Source organism: Somniosus microcephalus, chromosome 7 (genome assembly GCF_052327205.1).
Source record: "Somniosus microcephalus isolate GS21.2 chromosome 7, FLI_Smic_1.0, whole genome shotgun sequence".
Lineage (NCBI taxonomy): Eukaryota > Metazoa > Chordata > Chondrichthyes > Squaliformes > Somniosidae > Somniosus > Somniosus microcephalus.
Window position 1 is genome coordinate 159,820,560 of NC_140993.1, and position 25,114 is coordinate 159,845,673.

The 25,114-nt window shown below is 49.7% G+C and overlaps 1 long non-coding RNA gene across 1 annotated transcript; it reads right to left on the reverse strand.

Annotated features, from left to right (window-relative positions):
• Nucleotides 1–2,494: 2,494 nt before the first annotated feature.
• On the reverse strand, nt 2,495–20,163 carry LOC147114973 (uncharacterized). The gene is made up of 3 exons (XR_015078923.1): nt 20,034–20,163; nt 19,765–19,884; nt 2,495–2,931 (listed from the first exon to the last, which is right to left on the reverse strand). It is a non-coding gene; the product is annotated as an uncharacterized LOC147114973 (long non-coding RNA).
• Nucleotides 20,164–25,114: the final 4,951 nt, after the last annotated feature.

Genomic DNA, 25,114 nt, shown 5'->3' on the forward strand with positions numbered 1-25,114 from the left:
CCCCTTCCCCTTCCCCCACTCCCCACTTCCCCCTCCCCCCCTCCACTCACCCCCCCTCCCCCCCAGTCGCTCCCTCTCTTCCCCCCAGTCGCTCTCTCTCTCTTCCCCCCGAGTCGCTCTCTCTCTCTGTTCCCCCCCAGTCGCTCTCTCTCTCTCTTCCCCCCCAGTCGCTCTCTCTCTCTCTTCCCCCCCAGTCGCTCTCTCTCTCTCTTCCCCCAGTCGCTCTCTCTCTCTCTTCCCCCCAGTCGCTCTCTCTCTCTCTTCCCCCCAGTCGCTCTCTCTCTCTTCCCCCCCAGCCGCTCTCTCACTCTCTTCCCCCCAGCCGCTCTCTCGCTCTCTTCCCCCCAGTCGCTCTCTCTCTCTCTTCCCCCCCAGTCGCTCTCTCTCTCTCTTCCCCCCCAGTCGTTCTCTCTCTCTCTTCCCCCAGTCACTCTCTGTCTCTCTTCCCCCCTTCCCCCTTCCCCCACTACCCCCTCCCCCTCCTCCCCCCCACTCCTCCCCCACTCCTCCCCCCTTCCCCTTCCCCCACTCACCCTTTCTCCACTCCCCCTCCCCCTCCCCCCCTCCCTCCCCCCCACTCCCTCCCCTTCCCCTTCCCCCACTCCTCCCCCCTTCCCCTTCCCCCACTCCCCCTCCCCCCTCCCCCTCCCCCCTCCACTCCCCCCCCCCTCCCCCCCAGTCGCTCTCTCTCTTCCCCTGTCGCCCTCTCTCTCTTCCCCCGTCGCGCTCTCCCTCTCTTCCCCCCAGTCGCTCTCTCTCTCTCTTCCCCCCATTCGCTCTCTCTCTCTTCCCCCCCAGTCGCTATCTCTCTCTCTTCCCCCCAGTTGCTCTCTCTCTCTCTTCCCCCATTCGCTCTCTGTCTCTCTTCCCCCGCAGTCGCTCTCTCTTTCTTCCCCCCAGTCGCTCTCTCTCCCTTCCCCCCCAGTCGCTCTCTCTCTCTCTTCCCCCCAGTCGCTCTCTCTCTCTCTTCCCCCCAGTCGCTCTCTCTCTCACTTCCCCCCCAGTCGCTCTCTCTCTCTTCCCCCCAGTCGCTCTCTCTCTCTCTTCCCCCCCCAGTCGCTCTCTCTCTCTCTTCCCCCCCAGTCGCTCTCTCTCTCACTTCCCCCCGTCGCTCTCTCTCTTCCCCCCCAGTCGCTCTCTCTCTTCCCCCCCAGTCGCTCTCTTTCTTCCCCCCCAGTCGCTCTCTCTCTTCCCCCCCAGTCGCTCTCTCTCTTCCCCCCCAGTCGCTCTCTCTCTTCCCCCAGTCGCTCTCTCTCTTCCCCCCCAGTCGCTCTCTCTCTTCCCCCCCAGTCGCTCTCTCTCTTCCCCCCCAGTCGCTCTCTCTCTTCCCCCCCAGTCGCTCGCTCTCTTCCCCCCAGTCGCTCTCTCTCTTCCCCCCCAGTCGCTCTCTCTCTTCCCCCCAGTCGCTCTCTCTCTTCCCCCCAGTTGCTCTCTCTCTTCCCCCCCAGTTGCTCTCTCTCTTCCCCCCCAGTCGCTCTCTCTCCTCCCCCCCAGTCGCTCTCTCTCTTCCCCCCAGTCGCTCTCTCTCTTCCCCCCCAGTCGCTCTCTCTCTTCCCCCCAGTCGCTCTCTCTCTTCCCCCCCAGTCGCTCTCTCTCTTCCCCCCAGTCGCTCTCTCTCTTCCCCCCAGTCGCTCTCTCTCTTCCCCCCCAGTCGCTCTCTCTCTTCCCCCCAGTCGCTCTCTCTCTTCCCCCCCAGTCGCTCTCTCTCTTCCCCCCCCAGTCGCTCTCTCTCTTCCCCCCCAGTCGCTCTCTCTCTTCCCCCCCAGTCGCTCTCTCTCTTCCCCCCCAGTCGCTCTCTCTCTTCCCCCCCAGTCGCTCTCTCTCTTCCCCCCCAGTCGCTCTCTCTCTTCCCCCCCAGTCGCTCTCTCTCTTCCCCCCCAGTCGCTCTCTCTCTTCCCCCCAGTCGCTCTCTCTCTTCCCCCCCGTCGCTCTCTCTCTTCCCCCCCAGTCGCTCTCTCTCTTCCCCCCCCAGTCGCTCTCTCTCTTTCCCCCCAGTTGCTCTCTCTCTTCCCCCCCAGTCGCTCTCTCTCTTCCCCCCAGTCGCTCTCTCTCTTCCCCCCAGTCGCTCTCTCTCTTCCCCCCCAGTCGCTCTCTCTCTTCCCCCCCAGTCGCTCTCTCTCTTCCCCCCCAGTCGCTCTCTCTCTTCCCCCCCATCGCTCTCTCTCTTCCCCCCCAGTCGCTCTCTCTTCCCCCCCAGTCGCTCTCTCTTCCCCCCAGTCGCTCTCTCTCTTCCCCCCAGTCGCTCTCTCTCTTCCCCCCCAGTCGCTCTCTCTCTTCCCCCCCAGTCGCTCTCTCTCTTCCCCCCAGTCGCTCTCTCTCTTCCCCCCCAGTCGCTCTCTCTCTTCCCCCCCAGTCGCTCTCTCTCTTCCCCCCCAGTCGCTCTCCCTCTTCCCCCCCCCCCAGTCGCTCTCTCTCTCTCTTCCAACAACAACATGCCCTCGAAAAAGCCTCGGCACCGCCGGGCGCTCCAGCTATCTATATATATAAACGGAATACATCTGTCTGTCTGTCTGTCTGTCCTTCGGTGTGCGTCTGTCCGGCTATGCACTTGAAAGTTATAGAGCGTACCTACACGTGCGTTACATCAAAAGAAAGCTTACCATTCCAAAACGGTCGTAAGCGTATTTACGTTTCGGCCGGACAAAAATTGCGCCCGCGGTATCCAAAAAACGTTCAAAATTCCACTCATTAGCATCTCATTAGCGATAGAGTGACGTCGAGGTCGACCAATCGTACGCCGGGTTCCTGGCGCGTGCGGGCGGGCCCTCCTACAGTCGAGTGATGGGACGATTGACCAATCCTATGCTTCGGTGACCTGACGGTCGACCAATCGGTGCGTGTGTGGGCGGGCCTTATCGTTCTGAGCCGAGGTGAGTGTCAGCCATCTTGATTCCATTCTTTTTCCCGCTTTCTGCGTTTTTCTTTTCAAACCTACATTTCCAGCAAAAAAAAATTGCTTTTATTAAATTGTTTTTAAAAAAACTTCATTCATTTGTAAATATTTTCTCTAACCTGAAGATTCTTTTTCCTTCCTTTCCCCGTTTTTGTAAGGCCTCAGAACCTAGGCCTCAAAGCCTGGGGCTCTCCTGCCCAGCCACGCCCGAGCTAGGTAATTGTCCCACAGCTTCTGCTAAGCTCGCTCCCCCCCCCGCGTCGTCACGTTACCCGGGGCAACGGCGTCAGCCACGAGGGTCACGGGACATACACAGGGTGCGCGCGCAGCAGGAGCAGCTGAGACGCGGCGTCTCTCTCTGTTCCCCCGCTCGGCTCGGGCGGGGGTGCGGGGCTCTCGGGAGTGCGGATCTGGGGCGGGGCTTGGAGAGCGGGAAGGGTTACCCCGGCAACGGGGCCCGCCAGCCGTCTCTCACAGCTGCAATCGGCGGTCTTGAAGCCAGCTCGGGAGGGCAGGGCTCCGGAGAGCGGGAGGGTGGGGCTCCGGAGAGTGGGAGGGCCGGTGCTCGGGAGGGCGCGGGGCGGGGCTTGGGACATCGGGGGGGCGGGACATCGGGAGATCGGGGGGCGGGACATCGGGAGATCGCGGGGCGGGACATCGGGAGATCGCGGGACGGGAGATCGGGGGGCGGGAGATCGGGGGAACGGGAGATCGGGGGGCGGGACATCGGGGGGGCGGGGCTCGGGGACTCCCCCCCCTCCCCCCCTGCTCCCCTTCCTCCCCCCTCCTCCCCCCCCTCCTCCCCCCTACCTTCTTCCCCCCTTCCCCCCTCCCCCCTCCCCCATTCCCCCCCTCTTTCCCCCCTCCTTCCCCCCTCCTCCCCTCCCTTCCCCCTCCCCTCCCCTTCCCCCCCTTCCCCCCAGTCACACTCTCTCTTCCCCCGTCGCTGTCTCTCTTCCCCCCAGTCGCTCTCTCTCTTCCCCCCAGTCGCTCTCTCTCTTCCCCCCAGTCGCTCTCTCTCTTCCCCCCAGTCGCTCTCTCTCTTCCCCCCAGTCGCGCTCTCTCTACCCCCAGTCGCGCTCTCTCTCTCTCTCTTCCAACAACAACATGCCCTCGAAAAAGCCTCGGCACCGCCGGGCACTCCAGCTAGTATTACATATAAAGTAGGACTAACTGGCTATGGTTCTAATAGGGCATTTTTCAACTTCACAGCCTCTGGTACTCTGACAGAGTGGATCACCTGCCTGTTCTAGAACCTGCCTGATTTTCGTTTGATTAAAATTCATGGGTTGAAAATCAGGTGGTTCTATTCAGGGCCAGCAAGCTGTTCTGCCACATTACTGCCCAGGCAGTGAAGTTGAAAATTACCCTCATTGAGTCATTCTTATGCATTCAGGCAAGAAAATGTTTGTTGAATTTTTACTGTTAACGGTCAGAGGACGTGGAGTCAGGGGACAAGTAGCAGAATGGATAGAAAATGAACTACAAAACAGAAAACAGAGGGATTGAGGTTAAAGGTAGTTACTCAGACTGGCAGAAGGTGGGAAGTGGTGTTCCACAGGGATTGGTACTGGGACCTTTTTTAAAATTCCCTTATGGGATCTGGGCATTTCTGGCAAGGCCAGCATTTATTGCCCATCCCTAGTTGCCCTTGAGAAGGTGGTGGTGAGCCACCTTCTTGAACCGCTGCAGTCCGTGTGGTGAAGGTACTCCCACAGTGCTGTTAGAGAGGGAGTTCCAGGATTTTGACCCAGCTACGATGAAGGATTGGTGATATACTTCTAAATTAGGATGGTGTGTAACTTGGAGGGGAACTTGGAGGTGATGGTGTTCCCATGTGCCTGCTGCCCTTGTCCTTCTAGGTGGAAGAGGTTGCGAGTTTGGGAGGTGCTGCTGAAGAAGCCTTGGCGAGTTGCTATAGTGCATCTTGTAGATGGTACACACTGCAGCCACGGTACGCCGGTGGTGGAGGGAGTGAATGCTTAAAGTGGTGGATGGGGTGCCAATCAAGTGGGCTGCTTTGTCCTGGATGGTGTCGAGCTTCTTGGGTGTTGTTGGAGCTGCACTCATCCAGGCAAGCGGAGAGTATTCCATCACGCTCCTGACTTGTGCCTTGTAGATGGTGGAAAGGCTTTGAGGAGTCAGTAGGTGAGACACTCGCCGAAGAATACCCAGCCTCTGACCTGTTCTTGTTGCCACAGTATTTATGTGGCTGGTCCAGTTAAGTTTCTGGTCAATGGTGACCCTCAGGATGTTGATGGTGGGGGATTCGGCGATAGTAATGCCGTTGAATGTCATGGGGAGGTGGTTAGACTCTCGCTTGTTGGAGATAGTCATTGCTTGGCACTTCTGTGGCCGAATGTTACCTGTCACTTATCAGCCCAAGCCTGAACGTCATCCAGGTCTTGTTGCATGCGGGCATAGACTGCTTCATTATCTGAGGAGTTGTGAATGGCGCTGGACACTGTGCAGTCATCAGCGAACATCCCCATTTCTGACCTTATGTTGGAGGGAAGGTCATTGATGAAGCAGCTGAAGATGGTTGGTCCAAGACACTGCCCTGAGGAACTCCTGCAGTGAGGTCCTGGGGCTGTGATGATTGACCTTCAATCACTGCAACCATCTTCCTTTGTGCTAGGTATGACTCCAGCCAATGGAGCGTTTTCCCCCTGATTCCCATTGACTTCTGTTTTACTGGGGTTCCTTGATGCCACACTCGGTCAAATGCTGCCTTGATGTCAAGGGCAGTCACTCTCACCTCACCTCTGGAATTCAGCTCCTTTGTCCATGTTTGGACCAAGGCTGTAATGAGGTCGGGAGCCGAGTGGTCTTGGCAGATCCCAAACTGGGCATCAGTGAGCTGGTTATTGGTGAGTAAGTGTTGCTTGATAGCACTGTCGATGATGCCTTCCATCACTTTACTGATGATTGAGAGTAGACTGATGGGGCGGTAATTGGCCGGGTTGGATTTGTCCTTTTTGTGGACAGGATATACCTGGGCAGATTTCCACATTGCCGGATAGATGCCAGTGTTGTAGCTGTACTGGAACAGCTTGGCTAGAGGCGCAGCTAGTTCTGGAGCACAAGTCTTCAGCACGATAGCCAGGATGTTGTCGGGGCCCACAGCCTTTGCTGTATCCAGTGCGCTCAGCCCTTTCATGATATCATGTGGAGTGAATCGAATTGGCTGAAGACTGACTTCTGTGATGGTGGGGACCTCGGGAATAGGCCGATATGGATCATCCACTTGGCACTTCTGGCTGAAGATGGTTGCAAACGCTTCAGCCTTGTCTTTTGTACTCCTGTGCTGGGCTCCACCATCATTGAGGATGAGAATATTCATGGAGTCTCCTCCTCCCGTTAGTTGTTTAATGCTCCACCACCATTCACGACTGGATGTGGCAGGACTGCAGAGCTTTGATCTGATCCGTTGTTCACTGTTTACACAAATGATTTGGACTCGGGAATTGAAAGTACTATATCAAAATTTTATGGATGACACCAAATTGCGGGGGTATAGTTAATACTGAGGACCATTTGGGCCGAATGGCCTGTTTCTGTGCTGTAAATTCTATGATATCAACTTCATTGAGGTGAGTGCCACCTCAGTCCTCGAGGACTCAATTGGTACAGTCCCAGCTATCTGGCACTGAGGTAGCACAACTTAGGAGTAAGAGGTTAGGTTCATTCAAGGCTGGAGTCTGACAACCCAGAGGCAGTGGAGGGGTCAAGGGAGGTGGTGGAGAGATAGAGCTAGGTGTTGTCACTGTACTCGTGGAAGCTATGCCTATATCTACAGATGATATCGCCAAGTGACAGCATTTAAATGAGTAAGAGGAGTGAAGGCTAGATCTATCAGGGACTCCGGAGTAACAGTGCAGGGGCGCTGTACCAATGGCCCTACATTCACACTTCACTGTGGGACCTGACAGGGATTCTCCCACCTTCCCCGCACAGCTAATCATTCACACACCCTCAAAACAAGCCAATAGAGAGCCAGAAGCACTCCAATGTCACTACAATCTGTTCAGCCGCGAGTCATAAGAACATAAGAACATAAGAAATAGGAGCAGGAGTAGGCCAATTGGCCCCTCGAGCCTGCTCTGCCATTCAATAAGATCATGGCTGATCTGATCCTAACCGCCAATCCACTATGACAGGACTATCTCCTGAATCTAACAGAATTAGACACACGAAATAGGAGCAGGATCAGGCTACACGGCCCCTGGGCCCGCTCCGCTACCCACAGGGCCATGACCGATCCGAACCTAGACTCATGTCCAAATTCCTGCCCGCTCCCCGTAACCCTTAATTCCCTTTTCTTCTAGGAAACTGTCTATTTCTGTTTTAAATTTATGTAATGATGTAGCTTCGACAGCTTTTTGGGGCAGCATATTCCATGGACCTACCACCCTCTGAGTGAAGTAGTTCCTCCTCATCTCAGTTTTGAAAGAGCAGCCCCTTATTCTAAGACTATGCCCCCTAGTTCTAGTTTCACCCATCATCGGGAACATCCTCCCCGCATCCACCCGATCCAACCCCTTCACAATCTTATATGTTTCAATAAGATCGCCTCTCATTCTTCTGAACTCCAATGAGTAGAGTCCCAATCTACTCAACCTCTCCTCATATGTTCATCCCCTCATCCCCGGGATTAACCGAGTGAACCTTCTTTGTACTGACTCGAGAGCAAGTATGTCTTTTCTTAAGTATGGACACCAAAACTGTATGCAGTATTCCAGGTGCGGTCTCACCAATACCTTGTACAACTGAAGCAATACCTCCCTATTTTTATATTCTATCCTCCTAGCAATGAAAGCCAACATTCCATTGGCCTTCTTAATCACTTGCTGCACCTGCATACTAACCTTTTGAGTTTCGTGCACCAGGACCCCCAGATCCCTTTGTACTTCAGTACTTTCCAGTTTCTTGCCATTAAGATAATAACTTGCTCTACGATTTTTCCTGCCAAAGTGCATAACCTCACACTTTCCAGTATTGTATTCCATCTGCCAAGTCTCTGCCCACTTACTTAGCCTGTCTATGTCCCCTTGCAGGTTTTTTATGTCCTCCTCTCTCACTACTTTCCCTCCCATCTTAGTATCATCTGCAAACTTTGATATGTTACACTCGGTCCCCTCCTCCAAATCGTTAATATAGATTGTAAAGAGTTGGAGACCCAGCACTGACCCCTGCGGAACACCACTGGTTACTGATTGCCAGTCTGAGAATGAACCATTTATCCCAACTCTCTGCCTTCTGTTAGATAGCCAATCCTCTATCCATGCCAGAATATTACCCCCAATCCCGTGATTTTTTATCTTAAGCAGTAATCTTTTGTGTGGCACCTTGTCAAATGCCTTTTGGAAGTCTAAATACACTACGTCCACTGGTTCACCTTTATCCACCCTGTATGTTACTTCCTCAAAGAACTCCAGCAAATTTGTCAAACATGACTTCCCCTTCATAAAACCATGCTGACTTTGTCTTATTAAACTATGATTATCCAAATGTCCTGTTACTGTCTCCTTAATAATGGACTCCAAAATTTTACCTACCACAGATGTTAGGCTAACCGGTCTATAGTTTCCAGCCTTCTGTCTACTGCCCTTTTTAAATAAGGGTGTTACATTAGCAGTTTTCCAGTCTGCTGGGATCTTTGCTGAGTCCAGGGAGTTTTGGAAGATTATTACCAATGCATCCACAATCCCTACCGCCACTTCCCTCAAGACCCTTGGATGTAAGCCATCAGGTCCAGGCGATTTATCCGCCTTGAGTCCCATTATTTTACCGAGTACCACTTCCTTAGTGATTTTGATCGTGTTTATCTCCTCCCCCCCTATAGCCCCCTGCTTGTCCAGTGTTGGGATATTCTTGGTGTCCTCTACTGTAAAGACTGATACAAAATATTCATTCAGTGTTTTTGCCATCTCCATATTTCCCACCATTAATTTCCCGGTCTCATCCTCTAAGGGACCAACATTTACTTTAGCCACCCTTTTTCTTTTTATATAACTATAAAAACTCTTACTATCTGTTTTTATATTTTTTGCTAATTTACTTTCATAATCTATCTTCCCTTTCCTAATCAATCTTTTTGTTATTTTTTGCTGTCTTTTAAAGTTTTCCCAATCCTCTATCCTCCCACTAGATTTGGCTACCTTATATGCCCTTGTTTTTAGTCGAATACTATCCTTAATTTCTTTACTTAGCCACGGATGGCTGTCTTTTCTTTTACACCCTTTTCTTCTCAGTGGAATATACTTTTTTTGGAAGTTGTAAAATAACTCCTTAAATGTACACCACTGATCATGTATCGTCTTACCCTTTAATCTATTTTCCCAATCCACTTTGCTCAATTCTGCTCTCATACCTTCATAGTCTCCTTTATTCAAGCTTAGCACGCTTGTTTGAGATACAACCTCCTCACCCTCTAATTGAACATGGAATTCAACCATGTTATGGTCACTCATTCCAAGGGGATCCTTTACTAGGACATTTTTAATTAATCCTGTCTCGTTACACAGGATCAGATCTAAGGTTGCTTGCCCCCTGGTCGGTTCAGTTACATACTGCTCAAGAAACCCATCCCTAATACACTCAATGAACTCATCCTCAAGGCAGCCCTGCCCAATTTGATTTGTCCAGTTAATATGATAGTTAAAATCCCCCATAATTATAGATGTTCCCTTATTACAAGCCTCAACTATTTCCTGATTGATACTCCGTCCAACCGAGTTGCAACTGTTCGGAGGCCTATAGACTACGCCCACGAGTGTTTTTTTCCCCTTATTATTCCTTATCTCCACCCAAACTGTTTCATTATCCTGATCTTTTGACCCAATATCATTTCTCTGTATTACAGTGATTCCTTCCTTTATTAACATAGCCACCCCACCTCCCCTTCCTTCCTGCCTGTCCTTCCTGATCATTAAATAACCTGGTATGTTTAATTCCCAGGCATTGTCACCCTGCAGCCATGTTTCTGTAATGGCCACAAGATCATACCCATATGTAGCTATTTGTGCCATGAACTCATTAAGTCAGTTCTGTGCCTCCCTGAAGATCTCACCAGGTTTATCAGCTATTTCCCTAATCTGGCACAATGGGGAGCTTCCAGGAAGGCTCATCTCAAGTGCATTTGGAGCCTGGCATGAGAAAGGGATCACCAGACTAGGCCAGCTCCACCTTGGGGGCCAGATTATATCCTTCCATCCCACAGTCATTTCACCTCTCCCGATATGACCAATCCTACCTCTCAAAATGTCATTCTTACAGCAGCCTCTCTAATGCCAGTTCCCATTTAGTCTGAGCTCTCATCAAGACCCTGCAGGAGTAATAACAGAAACTGTATGATGGTGGCCCTTTCTGATTTTGAGCTGTTATGTTTTGTGAAGCACGTTCTGGAATGTTTAACTAAAACATTATAAATGTAAAGGTTGTTAAAGCATTTGGCGAATATCCATCTTCCATGTTTACAGTTCTGCTGCAAACTTCCCATTACAAAAGCATGCTGATATGTGCCAGTATCTGCTCTGAGCAGATATACCTCCAAATCGCATTTCTCATGGGAGGAAGCTTGAAGTTTTTCACTGTAAGAAAGGTACAGTGTATGGAATAGAGTACATATCGGGAACGGTAGCATAGTGGTTGTGTTAATGGACTAGTAATCCAGAGGCCTGGACTAATGATCCAGAGACGTGAGTTCACCATGGCAGCTGGGGAATTTAAATTCAGTTAATTAAATAAATCTGAAATAAAAAGCTAGTTTCAGTAATGGTGACTATGAAACTATCGGATCGTCATAAAAACCCATCTGGTTCACTAATGACCTTTAGGGAAGGAAATCTGCCGTCCTTACCTGGTCTGGCCTATATGTGACTCCAGACCCACAGCAATGTGTTTGACGCTTAACTGCCCTCTGAAATGGCCTAGCAAGCCACTCAGTTGCAACAATCCGTTAAGAAAAACAAGAATAAGAATAAAACCAGATGGACCACCCGGCATCGACCTCGGCACCGGCTTCAGACACGACAATGGCACACCCAACCCAGTCAACCCTGCAAAGTCCTCCTCGCCAACATCTGGTGACTTGTGCCAAAATTGGGAGAGCTGTCATACAGACTAGTCAAGCAACAGCTTGACATTGGCTGAAAGGTATGATTCTGTGAGTATGACAATGTCTCATCCTCCCAATCACCATCCCTGGGTATGTCCTGTCCCACCGGCAGGTCAGGCCCACCAGAGGCGGCAGCGGTACAGTGGTATACAGTCGGGAGGGAGGAACCCTGGGAGTCCTCCCCATTGACTGAAGACCCCATGAAGTCTCATGGCTTCAGCACAAGCATGGGCAAGGACACCGCCTGCTGATTACCACCGACCGCCCTCCCTCAGCTGATGAATCAGTACTCCTCCATTTTGAACATAAGAATTAGGAGCAGGAGTAGACCATACAGCCCCTCGAGCCTGCTCCACCATTCGGTAAGATCATGGCTGATCTTCGACCTCACCGACACTTTCCTGCCCTATTCCCATATCCCTTAATTCCTCTGGAGTCCAAAAATCTATCTATCTCAGCCTTGAATATACTCAATGACTGAGCATCCACAGCACTTTGGGGCAGAAAATTCCAAAGATTCACAATCCTCTGTGTGAAGAAATTCCTCCTCATCTCAGTCTTAAAAGGCTGGCCCCTTATCCTGAGACTATGGCCTCGATTTTCATTGAGCCGTGGAGGCGGGCTTGAAGGCGTGCAGGGGGTTAAAATCGCAAAAACTGGCGGGCGGGACCCTCCCCGCCCCCTGCCTGGTTCCCAACTCCGAGCAATTTTAACTCAGTTGTGTCTGATGGCCCCGACTCCGTCCCGCATCCAACAGGCGGGACTGGTCGTTAAGGCCCTTAACAACTACTAAATGGTCTTTATAATCCTATTTTAAAAGGCCCTTGCGAATTTAACCCTTTTCCCACGTAAAACACGCCTGGTGGGAAACACGAATATGAAACCTGGCAGGAGCACTGTTGGATTGCTGACTAACAACTGCAGGTCAACCATTAAAGAGGAGATTTGATCAGCCATGATTTGCAGGTGGCAGGACTTAATGGTCCCAGGTCTGGGGCAACTTTTAGAAGGCTTAACCACACCTGTGGAAGGTTGGAGCCTCACACCCACCTCCTGGGAAACCCCTCTCGCCACCTTCACTCAGCGCTTCCTCAACGGAGGCATATACCAGAAGCATGGGAACCATTTATTTCCTTCCCATCTGGGCATTAGAGGAGCACGAGCACCAGCCACGGCACCAGCAGAGCCAGGAACAACAGCAACAACAGCAGCAGCAGCAGGAGCGGCAGGCTGCTGCTCGCCCACCTGAAGCTGCACAGGCCAGAAGGGGCCAGCGCCTGGAAGCCCGTCGGCGCAGGAGATACCTCGCGAGAGGTAGTGACTGACATCTGCGCAATGCTGCAACAAGACCTGGAGCCCAGAGGATCAGGTGGACAACCCTTATCAGTGGCTGTCAAAGTCACCATCACACTCAACTTTTTTGCCTCAGGCTCATTCCAGGGATCAGTAGCAGACATCAGCGGCATCTCCCAGGCGGCCGCACACACTTGCATCACGCAGGTAACCGATGCCCTCTTTGCCCTCGTGCACAATCACATCCATTTCACCAAGGATCAAGCAAGTGTCACGGCGCGAGCGGTTGGATTAGCTAATCTGGCAGGCTTTCCAAGGGTGTAGGGCGTAGTTGACTGCACACATGTGGCCCTTAGGGCACCCCATCGCAATCCAGGTATTTTTGTCAACCGCAAGTGCTTCCACTCCCTCAACATTCAACTGGTGTGTGACCACAAGAAGGAAATTTTGCATGTTTGTGCCATGTACCCTGGCAGTTGCTATGACTCCTTCATACTGCGCCAATCTAGTGTGCCTCCGCTATTCAGTCCGCCAGACCAACTTAACGGATGGCTACTTGGAGACTAGGGCTATCCCCTGAGGACATGGCTGATGACGCTGTTGAGGAGGCCAGCCAATGAAGCTGAGGAGCGCTACAACTCCAGCCACATTTCCACCAGATCCATTATCGAGCAAACCATCGGTTTGCTGAAGATGCGCTTCAGATGCCTGGATAGATCAGGTGGAGCCCTACAGTACTCAGCAGCCAGGGTCTCCAAAATCATCGTGGTTTGCTGTGCACTTCACAATGTGGCACAGCATCGGGGCTTGCAGATTCCTGAGGACCAAGTGGCTCCTCACATATCCTCCTCCAATGAGGAGGAGGAGAGCGAATATAAACATCTTGCAATGGCCCATCAACCAGCGGCAGCATTACGTGAGAACATTGCTGCCCGGGATGCAAGGAACGCACTCATCCTGGCCAGATTTGCTTAGCCCAGTCAATCAAACACTTTTGCCTCGCTGCTTCTTACCAGAGCTTTGACAATGGCCAAGAACCAGAGGATTCCTAGCACTCTGACCACCATACTGACAGTTGCAAGTATTCCTAAGGCCTCAATGTGGAAGTCCCACTAGCGAAATGACAGGTGCCGTAACTGCAACATTTGCCATCAGAATTTTTATGTTCAATAACGACGTGATGGCATTTTTACAATAAACACAAAATTGCACCCAAGTGACTACCCTTGTGACTATTTGTGCAGAATTTTCCTCTTATGACTGCTCCTACGTGGTGCTTCCCCTGTGGCTTCAGCAGATGTGGAGGCCCCTTGCTCACTTTCCTGCTGCTCCTGTCTAGACATCTTTGGCGGGCGTCCTCTGGGGTTGCGAGCCTGTGAGGGCTCGTCAACAGTCTGCTGCTCCTGCGGCTGTGCAGGGGTTGAGATGTCTATCTCACTTGGGTGTGGACTCTGGTGGGGCTCTGACCGAGGGCTCTGCAGTGGCATGGAAGTGTGAGCGCTTGGAGAGGAGCCCCCACTTCCTTTGGGGTCTGCCACCAGCCTCCCTCTCATGGGTCAGGTCCCCTTCAGCGCCTGCATGTGGCTGGAGAGCACCTTGCTGCACATCAGGGGGCCATGGGGACCCATCTCTGCAATGGCAGTCCTACTCAGAAGGACTTCCATGAAGGTCTGGTTTCTCTGTTCAATAGATGCCCATTGCTCCTCAAGAGATGCCATTCTATTCTGAACAATGACCATGTTTTCCATACCCTGGTGACTAAGCTCCTCCATGGCCGTAGCCATCCTCTCCTCTACCGTAGCTAGCCTTACCACGGAGGTAGCAATCATTTCCACGGAGGTAGCCATCCTTTCTGTGGTGATGCATTCATGCGCCAATGACTCCACAAAGGCTCTGCTCATGTTTGCTATGGACTCCTCCATTCGCTCCACACTCGCAGCGACCCTAGAGACAAAACCTGCCAGATACTCCTACATCTGTGCCTGGAGTTCCATCACCTCTGATCTTACGGATGGACCCAGAGGCAGAGGGTCGACATGCTGCTGAGCCGAGCTGGCAGAGTCCTGCGCCCTCCGACTAGGACTCTCCACTGCTGTCCCTGTCTCCACAATCTGCTGATGCTCACTTGTGAGCTGTGATACACCAGGTGACAACATTACTCTATGTCCCGAAAGTCCCACTGAGGTATGAGTGTCTGTGTTGGTGCTGGGTGCACTGAATTCTGCTGACGCTGCGCCCTCAGAGGTTGCAGCTTCCTCTGAGGCGTCTGGCTGCTCAGCCTCTTCTTCCTGGCTAGGGGGGACGGCTGCTTGTGATGGTCCTGTGGGGGAGTAAAGGAAAGAGTCAGAGATGTGATGCAAAGGCTACATGCACATAGCTTTTTGCAGATGCTAATAAGTCCATCTGTTACAGCTTCACAATCATTATCAGTGACTCATGCAATGTCAGAGAGATGGGAAACTTTTCTGTCACTAGCTTGCTGTGTTACACCCGTCTGTCCGTCCCCCACGTGCGAATCATCCTCTATTCCCATAATTTCCAGGACGGCCTCCTCCCAGGGGGTCAGGTGGGCTATTGAGGCTGTCCCTCCTCCTGTCCTGCCTCGCTCTCTTTTGTTGTGAGCTCTCTTCCTGCAATGAGGGAGACAAGTGGAGGCTGAATGTGATTGAAGGAGTGAGTGTAGAGCTTGCATAGCATAGATACTTAGAAGGAGACAAAGATGGAGTGAGGTTGCAAGACCAAGGGCCCTCCCTGTTTGTTGTCAGTTGTGTTCAAAGCATCAGTGAGAGGGAGTGTGAGGGCTGCATGGTGGGATAGTTATGTAAATGTGAGCATAGAGAGAGAGGGAATGGGTAAGGGTGCATGGATGTCAGTGTCAAGTGGGATGTGGAGGAAGAGATTGCTAAAGCTGAGTGCTGGTGAGGAAAGGCAATGGGGATCAGATTGAGGGTGATAGGAAATTCATACTCACTTTTCCAGTGCGCTGAAGGTCATGAAATCTTCTCCTGCACTGTATCCAGGTTCTGTGGGTGACTCCCAAGGAGTTGACCTTCTCAGCCACCTGCATCCACACTGCCTTGGTCTGAGTGGGAGGCCTCTTCCTCCCTGATGAAGGGAAGAGCACCTCCCTGTTGGCCCTAGCCCCATCCACTAATGCCTGCAGTGCCACCTCGTCAAAGCGAGGAGCTGATCTGGCCCTCCCGCTTGTCATATTTGCTTCAGCTCCCTCACACTGCACAGTCAAGAAGCTTGGCAGTCTGCAGAAGAAGCAAGGCTTGCTGTGGACCTTAAATGCAGCAGCAATGATGACATCGTCGGAGGGGACTTTCAGTCATGAAAAACCCATTTGCAAAGGCTTCCCACACGTTGGAAATCAATTGGCCAATTCAGTTAAAATTGCATCAATCTCCCACATCCATTTAGATTCGTGTGGGAAACACGAAATTCGGATAACAGGACACCAGCCCGCACCTGAGTTAAAATCCCCCCCTATGCCTCCTAGTTCTACATTCTCCAGCCAGGGGAAACAATCTCTCAGCATCTACCCTGCCAATCCCTCTCAGAATCTTTTATGTTTCAATGAGATTACCTCTCATTCTTCTAAACTCCAGAGAGTATAGGCCCAATTTACTCAATCTCTCCTCATAGGACAACCCCCTCATCCCAAGAAGCACTGAGGGTAGCAAGGGCACAGAATGTTTTCTGGGTGGGGGACTTCAATGTCCATCACCAAGAGTGGCTCAGTAGCACCACTACTGACTGAGCTGGCCGAGTCTGAAGGGCATAGCTGCCAGACTGGGCCTGCAGCAGGTGGCGAGAGAACCAACACGAGGGAAAAACATACTTGACCTCGTCCTCACCAATCTACCTGTCGCAGATGCATCTGTCCATGACAGCATTGGTAGCAGTGACCACCGTACAGTCCTTGTGGAGGTGAAGTCCCATCTTCACACTGAGGTCGCCCTCCACCGTGCTGAATGGGATAGATTCAGAACAGATCTAGCGGCTCAAACTGTGCATCCATGAGGCGCTGTGGGCCATCAGCAGCAGCAGAATTGTACTCTACCACAATCTGTAAACCTCGTGGCCCAGCATATCCCTCACTCTGCCTTTACCATCAAGCCAGGGGACCAACCCTGGTTCAATGAGGAGTGCAGAAGAACATGCCAGGAGCAGCACCAGGCGTACAGAAAAATGACGTGCCAACCTGGGAAAGCTGCAACACAGGACTCTTCTTCTTAGGCAGTCCCTCGGAACTGAGGATGACTTGTTTCCACATTAAAAATGAGTTCCCAGGTGACTGATGAGTCCAATGCGAGACCTACAGTCTCTGTCACAGGTGGGGCAGACGGTGGTTGAAGGGGCGGGTGGGTGGGGTGCTTGGGTTGACGTGTGCTCCTTCCGCTGTTTGCACTTGGCTTCCGCTTGCTCCCGGCGAAGAGACTCAAGGTGTTTGGCGCCTTCCCGGATGCTTCTCCTCCACTTTGTGCGGTCTTGGGCCAGGGATTCCCAGGTGTCAGTGGGGATGTTGCACTTTTTCAAGGAGGCTTTGAGGGTGTCCTTGAAGCATTTCCTCTGCCCACCTGGGACTCTCTTGCCGTGTCAGAGCTCTGAGCAGAGCGCTTGTTTTGGGAGCCTCGTATCGGGGATGCGGACGATGTGACCCGTCCACCGGAGCTGATCGAGCGTGGTCAAAGCTTCGATGCTGGGGATGTTGACCTGAGCGAGAACACTGACGTTGGTGCACCTATCCTGCCAATGAATTTGCAGGATCTTGCAGAGGCAGCGTTGGTGGTACCTCTCCAGTGCTTTGAGGTGCCTGCTGTACATGGTCCATGTCTCTGAGGCATACAGGAGGGCGGGTATCACTGCTGCGCTGTAGACCATGAGCTTAGTGCCGGGTTTGAGGTCCTGGTCTTCAAACACTTTCTACCTCATGCATGCTAAACAGTGAAATCAGCATGCTATAGACTGAGCTAAGTGATCCCACAATCAACGGATCAGATCAAAGCTCTGCAGTCCTGCCATATCCAGTCGTGAATGGTGGTGGACAATTACACAACTAACGGGAGGAGGAGGCTCCATGAATATCCTCATTATCAATGAGGGCGGAGCCCAGCACGTGAGTGTAAAAGACAAGGCTGAAGCATTTGCAACCATCTTCAGCCAGAAGTGCAGAGTGGATGATCCATCTCTGCCTCTTCCTGAGGTCCCCACCATCACAAAAGCTAGTCTTCAGCCAATTCAATTCACTCCATGTGATATCAAGAAATGGCTGAGTGCACTGGATACAGCAAAGGCTATGGGCCCTGACCACATCCCTGCTGTCGTGCTGAAGACTTGTGCTCCAGAACTAGCTGTGCCTCTAGCCAAGCTGTTACTGTACACTACAACACTGGCATCTACCCGACAATGTGAAAAACTGCCCAGGTATGCACTGTCCACAAAAGCAGGGGAAACCTAATACAGCCAGTTACCGCCCCATCATCAATCTCAATCATCAGCAAAGTGATGGAAGGTGTTGTTAACAGTGTTATCAAATGGCACTTACTTACCGATAATCTGCTCACCGATGCTCAGTTTGGGTTCCGCCAAGGCCACTCAGCTCCAGACCTCATTACAGCCTTGGTTCAAAGATGGACAAAAGAGCTGAATTCCAGAGGTGAGGTGAGAGTGACTGCCCTTGATATCAAGGCAGCATTTGACTGAGTGTGGTATCAAGGAGCCCTAGTAAAACTGAAGTCAATGGGAATCGGGGGGAAAAACTCTCCACTGGCTGGAGTCATACCCAGCACAAAGGAAGATGGTCGTGGTTGTTGGAGGTCAATCATCACAGCCCCAGGACATCGCTGCAGGAGTTCCTCAAGGCAGTGTCCTAGGCCCACCCATCTTCAGCTGCTTCATCAATGACCTTCCCTCCATCATAAGGTCAGAAGTGAGGATGTTTGCTGATGATTGCACAGTGCTGAGTTCCATTCGCAACTCCTCAGATAATGAAGCAGTCCATGCCCGAATGCAACAAAACCTGGACGACCTTCAGGCTTGGGTTAATAAGTGGCAAGTAACAGTCATGCCACACAACTGCCAGGCAATGACTATCTCCAACAAGAGAGAGTCTAGTCACTGCCCCATCATATTCAACGGCATTACCATCGCCGAATCCCCCACCATCAACATCCTGGGGATCACCATTAACCAGAAACTTAACTGGACCAGCCACATAAATACTGTGGCAACAAGAGCAGGTCAGAGGCTGGGTATTCTGCAGCGAGTTTCTCACCTACCGACTCCCCAAAACCTTTCCACCATCTACAAGACGCAAGTCAGGAGTGTGATGGAATACGCCCTCCACCACTGTGGCTGCAGTGTGTACCATCTACAAGATGCACTGCAGCAACTCGCCAAGGCTACTTCGACAGCACCTCCCAAACCCCCGAGCTCTTCCACCTAGATGGACAAGGGTAGCAGGCGCATGGGAACACCATCACCTGCAAGTTACACACCATCCTGACTTGGAAATATATCACCGTTCATTCATCGTTGCTGGGTCAAAATCCTGGAACTCTTTCCCTAACAACACTGTCGGAGTACCTTCACCACACGGACTGCAGCGGTTCAAGAAGGCGGCTCACCACCACCTTCTCAAGAGCATTAGGGAATCAGCAATAAATGTTGGCCTAGCCAGCAATGGCTACATCCCAGGAACGAATAAAAAAAACCATTTTGCACAAACTCTTCCCTAAATTCTGTGCATTTGCCTATATATTCCACTGGAGTTTGGTGCCAGAATTGTATCTGCTTTTTGTGCAGGTGCAATAGACACTTCTACATTCATGCTCTTCGACACAATTCCTCGACCTGTCCAACATCCCAGAATGAAGATACTGTATGTCAAATTTAAAAATACACAGCACAATCATGAATACAGAAGTAGCACAGAGGAACTTTTTGATTTAAACTGGTTTATTTTCAATTATAGGTCAAATACTTAATTGCCGCACTATTCCTCTGAGAATCCTCAGTAGGACTACAGATTACCAGAGGGCAATGTAGCATGTGAGAAAATAAAGGCATCAGAGATTCAGGAAGCAGATTAACTGGTTAAATTAAACAAGATTAATCTAGACTAAAAGGTACAGTAACATGTGGGTTCCTGCATCCTAAATGTTAGAATAGCATTAGGATTTGGCAATAGCTACCCTTTGAATTGAGTGGCATAACCTTTTAAAAGTAGTAAACAGAAGTCAGCCAATACTTTAAAGTTGATAAAAGATTACCCATGATTTCCTAGATGTAATTGTAAATGAAAAAACATAAAAAGTTGGTGAAAATCAAATATAACTGGAAATAAGCAGGTTATGATTTAGTATAATGAGTAAAGGAACATATTCTGCCCGTAATTTTTGATAGGTTTCCTGCGTGCGGATGCCTTCTATCGGAAAAAAATCGACGCACTTACCTGAGGGCTCCCGAAGTCCGGACACTTCCGATGCTGGGCCTCTCCACAGTCAAAATGCGCAGGGCCCACGTATCCCTGGGGCGCATGCGGTTTGCAAGTTAAATGTATGAATAGGGATCACTGAAAAAAGACACAAACAGTAAATAATTTTTTTTTTTAAATCACGTTTTTAAAATTAGTTAAAATTACATTAAATTAAATATTTTAAACAAATTTAATTTTTTGAAAAAATAATTTAAGTTTTTTTACGGGGCTAAAAATAAACTTACCTTTTTTAAATGTATCTTTTAAATTATAAATGAGTGGAAATTTTAAAAAACTTTTTAAAACTCTTATGCTGGTAAAAGCAGGCCTTACGCTTGCTTTTACCAGGCGTAAGATTTCTAAGGGTTTTCTGCGGGCGGAGGTTCTCCTGAAAACGGAACCCCCCCCCCGCAGAGGCCCTTCTCCAGGGCAGGCGTCCGATCTGTCAAGAGCATTCCTGACAGATCGGAAATGGCGGGTGTTCAGCGCATGCGCTTCGCATGCCTGAAGCCGGCATTTCTGATGTCCCTCCGGGTGTGTACACCGCTCGTACACACCCGTAGAGCCCTTAAGACAGTTCTCTCTCTATCATTCTCTTTAGACAGATCCACTTCTTGTGATTTTGATTTGCCATAGTCATTTCTGCAAACTCAGAAGCAGAGATCAGCAGGATACAGTTTTATATTTTTATTTAACTTTTCAAAAAATGTAATTGCTGGCAGCAGTTACTCTGTACACTCTAGCTGAGTCATCTCTCATTCTATAATCTAAGTCTTATTCTCACGTTATTGAGTAGATATCAGATGTGCTTCCTAAACCTTTTTTTGTATCAAAGCATTCCATCCAAGTGACATATTCTGACTGACTGTCTTGGTACTTTCAAACTGAAACCAAAACCGTAGAAGTTGGTTAGATTTGCACTTCTGTCTACTTTTGATTACACAACAAGGGCATGCCACAAAAAATATAACTTTCATTATATACTCCATCATATGCAAGAAGCCTGATCTGAGGTGATATGGTAGTGCAATTAGAGTACTGTTTTTCTCTTATGCCTCTAGCATTCCTAACTTAATGGGTTAGATATGTAAGAATGTTCTCGATTATAGCTTGAACATGCTTCTTGGCCTGACTGAGCCGCAAAAGATCACATCACTCTCCCAGGATTATGCTTCGGAGTAGAATAACTGAAACCACATTAGAGGGAGGAAGGGGCCAGGAACAAATTGTTGAATTTCTGCTGTTTGGAAGATTCTGCAGGTCCATGGATTCTGGCATAAATTGAAGGTACATTCACTGAGCTGAATGGATTGGATGCAGGTGATTCATCACCATATCTAAAACTATAGTACATCACCTGACATCTGATTAAACTAAGCAGACATTTTGAGGCCTTGAGTATAACAAAATTCTCACTGATGTTTTATATGCTTTAACCTAACAAAGAAAGTATGCAACTAAATGGTTAATATTTACTTAGTAAACATTAACTTCAAGCAGTCAGATGTTACAAAAATTACTAAATATCTTTTGAATTAAAAAAAAATGTGCATCTCAGATATCCAACCTAAATTCTGGTTTCTACACCAAAGATTTCAGGATTGTATGTCTGGAAGATATTGGTTATGGGAAACCAGAGAATAGTAGAGTCTTGCGAACATGATGATTTGTTGATCTTTAAAGCCTGTGCATGACAATCACTTTCCTTCAACATTGCCTTATCACCCCCACCCCACCCCGATAGTCCTTCCTCTCTCCTGTGTGGCTTTCCCCTCTCCCCCTTCTAATGTGCTCTGTGATGTTCTTCTATGTGAGGGGTGTGTTCAATATTCGTTGTTACTGACATTCTTATAGATATTTTGAACTTAGCAGATGTGTGGAATAAATATAAAGCTGTTTGTGGTATACACACATACATATATTCAAGAGTACCACTGCAGCATTTAGAAAGGCTGAAACAATTTTTGACATCACAAGACCACGCATAGTGGTTTCAGGTGGCCGCTCTTTGGGCACATCATGTGCCCTTAGCATAGCGACCTGACCTTATGAGTTTACACGGTCAGATCATTTCAGTATTTACATAATGCTCCCTGTGGAGGTTCCCTGCACAGGGAGCATTAAAGCTTACTATTTAGTGGCCTTAGGGGATACAGTTTGCTCCTTCGTGGGGTGGAATTCCGGGGCAGGGTTGGTGGAGGAATAGCAGTTTGGGCGGAACCCAGATTTGTTGGGTTTCCAACCAATTAACAACGAGGAAGGAAATCCCTATCTGGGGGCGGGAGAAGACAGATGTTTCTTTTGCCGGCCCCATTAATGTTCCAGCACCAGTTTGGGGTGTGTCTGGACTACCCCAGGGATCCCAGCAGATATGCTCAAGTGGCCCAGTGGCTCCTACACCTGCTGAGAACAGGCTTAGGTTCTGCACTGGGCATAAAGTGGGCTCCACCACTGCCAAAGCAAATCGTAATCAATCCCAGACTGGCTTTTCTGTATTGTTTGAAAAAATAAATTGCTAACCTGACTCTTTGGTTTGATCTGTCATTTGCTCCTCCTTTCAGAGTGGCAGGTGACACTCTGAGATTCTAATGTTGCCACTGGGCACGCATGTCTGTTTTGTGCTGCCACAGGTGTGGACCTGTATTCAAACAACCTTGTCCTCAGGATTTGGAATGAGGTTACAGGCCAATCAAAGTGGCAAGCGGATGTGTTACCCACCACACTCTGGGGGGATGCTATAGCACCACAGAATTTTACCCTCTTGTGTCCAGTCCAGTTTACATTACAACGTAGTGTAGCTGGCATGACTGTTATTTCTCTACCATCCATAGTGATATGGTTAACCTGTAACTACTGTAAAGCTACAGTGCTTCATTGTTTCTGCTCAATTGTCATTTACTGTTTAATAAATCTGTTTGGTATGTTTCAGTCAAAACTACCATATTCCAAAATTGAGGAATGGCATACATGAGACCATGCGATATAATTAGGCTACCAAAATTACAGTGGAAAGTGTGCTCTGTTTGACTCCTGGCCTTATTCCAAATTTCCTAAATATTGAGCAATTAAAGGCACTGGGAGCATGGGCTGGCTTATGGGAGTGGTCTGGCATACTAAAGAAAAATATCTGAAGACCCAAAAATGTAGCAGTGGTGGCACCGATTGGATAGCATTCTCTCACACACCATCAGGTTATTCCAACTGGTTAAGTCTAAAGTACGTGGAGCCGTAGCAAACAGAAATAATTTTTTTTTTAAACTTGTATTTATATAGCGCCTTTAACATAGTAAAACATCCCAAGGCACTTCACAGGAGTATTAAAAGACAAAAAGAAATTTGACACCGAGCCACATAAGGAGAAATTAGGGCAGGTGTCCAAAAGCTTGGTCAAAGAGGTAGGTTTTAAGGAGCATCTTAAAGGAGGAAAGAGAGGTAGCGAGGCGGAGAGGTTTAGGCAAGGAATTCCAGAGCTTGGGGCCTAGGCAAGAGAAGGCACAGCCACCAATGGTTGAGCGATTTATAATCAGGGATGCTCAAGAGGGCAGAATTAGAGAAGCGCAGATATCTCGGGGGGGGGGTGGGGGGGTTGTGGGGCTGAAGGAGATTACAGAGATTGGGGGGGTGTTGTGGGGCTGAAGGAGATTACAGAGATAGGGAGGGGCGAGGCCATGGAGGGATTTGAAAACAAGGATGCGAATTTTGAAGTCGAGGCATTGCTTAACTGGGAGCCAATGTAGGTCAGCGAGCACAGGGGTGATGGGTGAATATGACTTGGTGCGAGTTAGGACACGGGCAGCCAAGTTTTGGATGACCTCAAGTTTAGGTAGCGTAGAATGTGGGAGGCCAGCCAGGAGTGCGTTGGAATAGTTAAGTCTCGAGGTAACAAAGGCATGGATGAGGGTTTCAGCAGTGGATGAGCTGAGGCAAGGGCGGAGACGGGCGATGTTACAGAGGTGGAAGTAGGCGTTCTTAGTTATGCTGCGGATATGTGGTCGGAAGCTCATTTCAGGGTCAAATATGACACCAAGGTTGTGAACAGTGTGGTTCAGCCTCAGACAGATGTTAGGGAGAGGGATGGAGTCGCTGGCTAGGGAACGGAGTTTGTGGCAGGGACTGAAAACAATGGCTTTGGTCGTCCCAATATTTAATTGGAGAACATTTCTGCTCATCCAAAACTGGATGTCGGGCAAGCAGTCTGACAATTTAGAGACACTGGAGGGGTTGAGAGAAGTTGTAGTGAGGTAGAGCTGGGTGTCGTCGGCGTACATGTGGAAACTGACGCTGTGTTTTTGGATGATGTCGCCAGGGGGCAGCATGTAGATGAGAAATAGGAGGGGGCCAAGGATAGATCCTTGTCTACAAAGACGTAGACAGAAAGCTAGAATCAACTGCTACTGCTGCATTAAATAACACTGGATACTCACAGTTAGCAAATGAGAAAAATCAGTACAGTAGGGTTAAAAAAAAACAAGGAAAAAATGCCAAAAAGTCTGCAAAATAAATGCTGCAGACTGCCAAATGAAATTGGCAGTTGCAAAATTTACTACCTCCCTTTAAGACCAAAATGGTTGAATGGGCCAACCAGCCAGCACCCATTTTAAATGAGCAGTGGAAACCAGCAGCACTCTCTTGGGACTAAGACTGGATTGTGGGGGAAATACATAATTTAAATAAATTTGGTCTGGCAATTGAGGGGAGCAGGTGCCATGTGCACTTGGCTTGGGATTCTCTGGCACTGTCTTGCTAAGTTATAAAGTGCTCTACCGTATGAATAAGGCCTATTAAAGTCAGTAGTGTGTTGTAGTCATATCACTAATGAAATGGAAAAGTTATTATTACACAACAATGTTTCACTCTCTTTATTTCTTTTCTTTCCGTTCAAATTATATGTGTTGAATGACAGAGTGGTGAGGCATAAGTTTAATTACTCTCCTGTTCAACAGAGTTCCTGATCTTAACTTCGCCACTGTGAACAGGGACCAAGGAAAGACCACATGACTTCCCAGAAAGAAAATGTAAATCGGAGACATGGGGGGGAGAAATTCGGTATCGCCCCGTTTGGGGCGCAAAGTTTAGCGCCTGGCACGAATTATCGCCTCTGACTGCAAACTTGGCTTCTATCGCCCCTGGAGGTGATTGGAGTGCTAAATCAGGCGCTACACACCTTCCTTAAGGCGCTAATACCGAGGAGCGAGGCACTATCTCAGAGCGCTGGCGAAGTTTGTGATGTCAGCCAGCAATGGAACACAGACATACTGGTTCTTAAAGGGGAGGGTCGATCTTGCTCTCCATCCACACCCTGCTCATTGCAGCCTTGAATCTCGGC